Below are 7502 nucleotides of genomic sequence, written 5' to 3'. Positions count from 1 at the left end.
CAAGTGACTGCGGATGCCACAATCGAATACCTTGATCAAAATTTCACGTCTCCATGTAGTATCACAAGCTTTTTCTATGTCAAAAAAGATAGCGCCAGTATGACGTTTACTAATAAACCCGGCCCGCACTGCGGTATCAAGAGGCGCGATGTGGTCAATCGTGCTCCTGTTCTTAAAGAATCCACACCGAGCATTCGTAAAAAGTTTTGACATTCTTAAGTCTATGAAAGCCGCACATTCACCATCCTTTCCATGAGCTTGCAGAGCAAAGATGTGAGGGTGATCAAGCGATAGTCAAAGGCGTTCGTTCCACTTTTACCGGGCTTTAAAATAGGCGCCACCGTGGCCTCTCGCCAGATTGGCAGGAAGCTACCTGACTCCCATATACAGCTGAAAAGTGCCAGCAGCGCTCGTAGTATGCGGGGACGAAATGTCGTGTCATGACGTGGATGAGGACGGGCCCCTCCACAACACTACGCAATAAGCAAATGGCCGCTTCAAGTTCCATCATAGTGAAATGCTTGTTGTATGTCAGTATGTCACCTGTATGAAATTAATTTGAGAAGTCTCACATCTCGCCCTGTGTCGCCAAAACCGTGGATCACAGGTGTCATTACGGCAATGGTCCAACAAGGTTTCCCCAATGGCTTCCGCGACATCACTTGGGTGAGTGATGTCTTGATTTCCCACCCGCAGTACGGGAAGTGAAATTGGCGGGTTCAATGCAGCAATTCTTTTAATGCGGCCCCACACATGTGACGTCAGCGTATGGCGATTTAATGAGTTGACGTGGCTGCGCCATGATGCACGTTTCGCCTCTCGTATAGTGCGGCGTGCGGCCGCGCGTGCTTGCCTGAAAGCCATGAGGTTTAATGTGCTGCTGTGCCGGTCAAAAGGCCTAAAAGCGCTCCGACGTGCGCAAATAGCGTCGCGACACTCGTCCGATCAGGGTACAGGGATGCGATGAGGGCATCCAGAGGTGCGCGGAATGCATTAGTTTGCCGCGTCCAGAACGCGAGACGTAAATTCCTTCGCGGTCGGTTGTCGCAGAGTCGAAATCGTAAGGAAAGATTTCCTCCAGGCGGGTCTCAAATCCGCTCCAGTCCGCCTTCTTGAAGTTCCAATGCTAAGGTCGAGTACCAAGAACAGTACCATCACGGAACCGAACCCAGACCGGAAAATGGTCACTTCCGAGGGGGTCCTCTGAAGCATCCCAGGTAAAGTGTGGTACCAGCTACGAAAAACTATCACGCATAACAGAAGCCTAGACAGAGAACAGGGAGTGAGCCGGACCAACCCAACGATCGCAGAGGTGTGATAATTGTAGGAAATGGTGTCTGCTAGATACGCCACCGGCCAAATGAAGATAGGATATCGGCGCCTACAGCTGGCCTAATATGGTATGAACAGCAACGCTTTAATGACTTTTTGCCCGATCTTGCTGCTCTGGTGGCGTGCGTTATGCAGCTTTGCCTGGGGGTGAAGACACACCCTTCGGGAGGGGGCCCCCAGCATTCTGATCAGCTCGGTGTGGTGGTCTCCAAACCGTGCTGAGTTTCCAGCAAGTGACGGCCTGGATCTCTCACAGTAACGTGCCGATGCAGCGCACCACTGCACTCTCGAGCATCCGCCAGGGCACTGCATGGTAAGCCGCGTCCAGCTGGCTCGCCAGCGCTTCTTGGCGGATCGTGCATCCTGCTCTGTCCAGTGGCCTTCGGACCGCCAATGCGGTGATCTGGCAAACGACATTGGCGACCACGAGGGACAGCCGCGGTCGGTATTCATAATCGCCCAGTATATCGAGCGCCTCGGTGCTGTTGGTGCCACACGTGCCATCGGCACTCCGCTAACTGGGACTAATCCACAGCTGGGATGGACTGGGATCCAGCCCGGTGATAACCTCGCTAAGTGGGGCTGTAATCCACAGCTAGGATGGACTGGGATCCAGCCCGGTGATAACCTCGCTAAGTGGGGCTGTAATCCACAGCTGGGATGGACTGGGATCCAGCCCGGTGATAACCTCGCTAAGTGGGGCTGTAATCCACAGCTGGGATGGACTGGGATCCAGCCCGGTGATAACCTCGCTAAGTGGGGCTGTAATCCACAGCTGGGATGGACAGGGATCCAGCCCGGTGATAACCTCGCTAAGTGGGGCTGTAATCCACAGCTGGGATGGACTGGGATCCAGCCCGGTGATAACCTCGCTAAGTGGGGCTGTAATCCACAGCTGGGATGGACTGGGATCCAGCCCGGTGATAACCTCGCTAAGTGGGGCTGTAATCCACAGCTGGGATGGACTGGGATCCAGCCCGGTGATAACCTCGCTAAGTGGGGCTGTAATCCACAGCTGGGGATGGACTGGGATACAGCCCGGTGATAGTACGCTGGCCAGGGTGTATTTTCCTGTTATGACTGTGATATTGTTATTGTGTGAGTTTCTATCTGGTCTTGAGCGCTCGGAAGTATTCATTCCATTTATTAGAAGCTGGTTAACCAGTCCCTGACCTGGCTGGGTGCCTGCTCGTGCGCCCAATTGTATTTGAGTCCTTCATTAATTATACTTCAATCTTTCATCTATTTTTCTGCGAATGCCGTGGAACTAACGAAGACAATGAAGGGCGATATATCACGCTCCGCACGATGCGGATTCGGCAGTGACTCGTACGTCGGCGCCAGATACGCGGCTGCGGACCCACGGACACCGGCAGCGTCACCGCAGTACCAGGTGTGTCAACGTCCATCTCACGGCAGTATCAGATACCGCGCCCCGGGACCCCATCGCGGGACTCGGAACGACGGCGGGTGAACCCTACGCCGCCTTTCACACGAACGCCAGGGAAAACCTCAGTTCCACCGATGCTTGACGTGAGCGCGGCGGAACCGTCTAAGCCAGCGTTGGCGCCGCGGCGATCGGCGCCAGCGAAAGCCCCACACTCCTCAGAATTGCCGAACAGGTGTTACCCGTACCATATCGAATGTCACTGCAGCCGACCACTGCGAGTTTCTAGAGCGCCAGGTGGACAGGAAGATAGCGACCCCACTATCGCTCGGCGTGAGCACGGCGGGCCGTCCCCGCAGGCAGCGGTCGTGGAGGTCAGCGGAAGGAATTTCTCCATGCAGGTAACTCACTGAGCAGTAAAATACAAAAATAGGTGTGTCAGGATCGTTGACATATGACCGTATCTCGTAAAACCCATTAAAATTGACTCTAGCTTTAATTTCTGCTTCCGCGATCTTTCACAGAGACCTTGCGTCTCAAGCGTTGCAATGGTCCTGCCAAAGCGAGTCTATGTTTCTTGACAGTACTAAGATAGTGGTCAACTTTACGTTCTAGCAAGGGGATCACTCCATTAAGCTGTCCTGTAATCCTGTATTGCTATGCGGTGTATCGCAAACCCCGCTCGTGCTTCGATTAGCTGTTAACTAATGATGTGGCAGCCTTCACTCAATCCGCACGAGGCGACAAACTTTTTGATGACATCTATTTATTGATGAAGTAGATATGTGAGATTCATCCCAACAATCTGTATGCATTTCCCGCCAACGCTGATTTTGTGGTGTATTCTTCAACGGTTCTCAAACATGTTAGTTCACATACAACTGCCACCTAAGTTTTTGTTTTTGCAGCATTTTTGTACAGCTCCCAGAGCATCGTTGCTGTCGTATGCACACGACTAGTAGATCTGGACTAGAAGCCAAGGCTGCCAAAACTAGTATGCGGTTTCCTTGCAAAACAACGCAAAGTTGATAACGTCATTTCTTTAAATCCTACCATTCCATTAGCCGTGCGGCGATCAAGACAAATACAAATATGGTTGTCGAGTTGTTCGTATCTGGCGTTCGCGAGCACGACTTCCAAAATGAACAGTCGTCAATTGACGTTTAATCAATGTTCAAGGTACGATTACGCAATCAAACAATGACATCTTGGGGAACATGTTTACTAAACAGAAAAAATTGTGTTGTCTAGACCGGTCTTTTCCACTTATAAGGACACCAGTAGCTATATATAAGCTTATTTTATCATAATATTTTCAAAGGTGGAACATTCCCTTTATATGTGGCATGCCAGAGTAACAGCATGCATCCTAGAGATATTGGTGGTGGAAGATTCCCTTTACATGTGGCATCCCAGAGATAGAGCGTCCATTTGACGCTCCATTGATTGATTTCCAGGTGGGAGACGGACGCCGCTTGTGACAATACAAGTGGCGAGTGCGCGTCTGACTCCCAAGTCTCTAGTTTCCAGGATCTTTGAACCTCGGTCTGATTCAAGTTAGTCCGGTTAAGCCCGGGTCTGAGCATGGGTTCATAGCCTCATAAAACTGGTGAATGCAGGTCTGATTTCCATTCATCGTGAGTTGAATCTTACCCATGCAAGGGCCTCTAATGTTATTAATCCGCAAACCGTCGTAAGAATTCGACATCAGGCCAGTACCATACGATGACTTGTTAAAACCGTAACTAAACACTTGCGCATTCTCCTGTTCTTCGTGCATCTAGCTTGAGAGAATGGATGCCATCGCATGTTTCTCTACTGCAATTGATACATCACCTTACGCACATGCATTGATTGCAGGCATTGAAAGGATTGGGCTATGGGGTTTTAACACGGGCCAAATATAAAACGCAAGTACCATCCCCTATCGGTGCTTCATTATGGCAGCGGTCGAGCAAAAAACACTACAATGCAAGGTGCAAAAGGATGCATCGTTCATTAAGCATTTTACTAGTGAGCCCATTTTCCCTGAGATCCGACGAAAACGGTCTTTTTCCTGTCATACTGCTATAATATGGTCACCTCAGAGACAGAAGATCAGCTTGTCAGCCCCAGTCAACGCTGCCAGATGGAACAAATGGTGACAGGATCCAGCATCAGTGGTTGCTCTGGGACAAAAGGATTCCTTTGACTGCCACAAATGTTTGCTCTTCCAAACTAAAAGGTTGCATCTGACGCTGGGTTGTATTCGAAAACTCAGAAACCAGCCTACTTGCATGCTGTAGGTGCAGGTGCTGTGTGATACTGAAGGCCGCTTTTCGTAGAATACATTGTCAAGCTCTTTGCAGAATTTATTTGCCGTCACTGAATGTAATATAATGCCTCAGGTGGCATGCAGCGTTACTTGGCATTGACATCTGTTTGATGATATCCCACAACATGGTCTTGCAACGTGATCTCGAGCGAAATCACTTGCGCCTCGTCTGTGTCCCAACGCTAGAGCTGGAGGGATGCAAATGCGCGTTTCAAATGGTGTGGAAACAAGCCCACGAATCGGGTGGGATTTTCTATTATTTTGACAGCTCCGCACGATAAACGCTCATATGAACCGCAGTTTGAGAGCCACTTTTGACGTACCTTCAGACATCAGCGCTAACTTCCGACGCGCGCTCGTCTGCACCAGTTTGAGAGCCACCCACGATTTACGCGCTGATTTCCGGACGACCCGAACTACGGGCAATGAGATCCCTCCAGCCCAGGTATGGTAGTGAACAATGTAACGCACTACGTCGCTAACTCAACCAACAGACAATATCCCCTTTAAACCCGACAGAAAGGAACAACGTCAAAACAAGGCGTCATCGTACAATTTTTCCCGACTGAAATCAAATCGACGTTTCCAGCCCCCAGATTCATAGGATTTCAAACGCGCCCTTGCTTCCTCACACAGGAGATCGCTTCAGCCGCCGGTGAGGGACGCGTCCGGAAGGCTAGGCACCGCTCCGCACCCGGCAGGCGGCCCGGCAAAACAGACCTCTGTCAGAGCAGAGCCGACTCCTCTGACAGTCCGACAAGGTCGGCTCGGCTCGGGCGGGGGTGGGGACGGAGGGGTGGCTGTGGTCAGTAGCCGGAACGGGCCTTGGCCGTCAGCCGGGCGCCTTCAGACGTGACAGTATGCAGGTGTGGCTTCAGCGGGTGCGGCCCGGCTGGCCAGCGCCCCACACAGCGGACGCGGCCTCTGCGGGCCCAGCTGGTCTTCAGTCGACGGTGACCGCTGGGGCCGGGTGCCGGAGGCGGTGCCGCCATCACATGCCGCTGCTCCCCTGCCGCTGCGCGCTGGAACACGAGCGGGTGGGGCGAGACGGCCGGTCACATACCGGGTCAGCCGCTGTGCGCTGGAATACGAGCGGGTGGGGCGGGACGGCCGGTCACACATCGGGTCAGTCGGCGCCACTAACGTGCGGCCGGCTCGCATGTCCGGGCAACCACGGGAGACCTAACGTGGGCTAGAGCGGTCAGATACTGCCTGCTGACCAACATACGCTCGTGACATATTGTCATGTATTCTTAGACACAACAATGATTGGGGCAATTTCTAATTTTTATATCAGTTCATGCTCATTTGTTATCTGTGGTTAGAAGCCTCTTGTTATCCTTTGACGCTTCTTTGCCACCAGAGAAGCATCATTTTGAAAGGAGAAAACATGCAACTTAAAAAACAAAACAGACACAACATCACAACAGGAACAAGCACAAATACTGAATTGCGACATGGCTACATAACAGCCAATCATCGTGCAGCAAAAGCTGCTGTGCGAGCAAACCGAACAGCGGCGAGGGCTGGGAGCGCTCACGGGCGACACCGGTAGATGTTGTCCGGCTCGACGGCGACGCAGGTGAAGGAGAAGCCGTCGCTGAGCACATCCGGCAGCCGCTGCCCGCCGACGGCGCCTGCGCGCAGACGACGCCGGCGTCAGCGCAGGAGCAGCTCAGGGGCCCAGAGGCGCGCGGACCCAGGAGCGGAACTTCCCAATCACTCTCTGCAAGCTCCGTCAATGCTGTCATTGGGGACAACCCATGGACAACCCATGGTGATGTTTGTCCGGGGAGGGCTCCCTTTCCAGTCGGGAGGGCTCGGCTGTAAGTCGGGTGGGCTCGGGTCCCCTACTGAATGGGATTCCACACTGATGGCCGGAGAAAATGTGTTGCACCGCAATTAATATTGTATAAACAGCACGCAGCTGTCAACAGCCTTACCACCTATGGTGAAAGAATCCTGTTGCCGTTTTCCAAAGCGAGGTCCGAGGAAAAATCTGTCTGCCTTGGTTTCGACACTGAGAAAGTCTGTAACAGAAGATTGCCAGTAAGCAATATGTGGGCACGTATACCGAGAGAAAATAACATTATCTATTCAGAAAGACCGCAGATCACTGTTGGAACTTCAATCGTCAGCTGCTCGCTCCAAGTGACCTCCAAATTCCAAGTCTTCATACCCTAAGGGCAATAAGCGACTGGAGACCCATAGCGATCGTCGATAAGCCCAATAAAGGATTGGCAGCTGCACTGAGGCACTGGTATGTATAGATCAGATTTCAGACTGCCCTCCTTGCGAAATTTTACGTCTCTGTTACTTGAAACAGTGCGTACACCGAGCAAGAGGCACATCCTTCAACAGTTCGTTGAAACGACGCGACCTGTATGTGCCACAGTAATGTAATTTGCCATCGATGAGCGACATCCGCGAACCAGACATCAAACCGGTTCCGCTGAGTCAGCTGCTGGT

General features: G+C 52.0%; 1 long non-coding RNA gene across 1 annotated transcript; it reads right to left on the bottom strand.

Annotated features, from left to right (window-relative positions):
• Positions 1–5034: 5034 nt before the first annotated feature.
• LOC119112856 (uncharacterized) lies at positions 5035–7065 on the bottom strand. Its single transcript, XR_005095794.1, has 3 exons — positions 6977–7065; positions 6574–6670; positions 5035–6055 (listed from the first exon to the last, which is right to left on the bottom strand). It is a non-coding gene; the product is annotated as an uncharacterized LOC119112856 (long non-coding RNA).
• Between the last annotated feature and the right edge of the window lie 437 nt (positions 7066–7502).

This window comes from Pollicipes pollicipes, unplaced genomic scaffold (assembly GCF_011947565.3).
Source record: "Pollicipes pollicipes isolate AB1234 unplaced genomic scaffold, Ppol_2.1 Scaffold_7261;HRSCAF=8764_pilon_pilon_pilon, whole genome shotgun sequence".
In the NCBI taxonomy this organism is placed as follows: Eukaryota; Metazoa; Arthropoda; class Thecostraca; order Pollicipedomorpha; family Pollicipedidae; genus Pollicipes; species Pollicipes pollicipes.
Note: the sequence above shows the minus strand (reverse complement) of the source record. Positions and strands in the feature narration are given on the sequence as shown.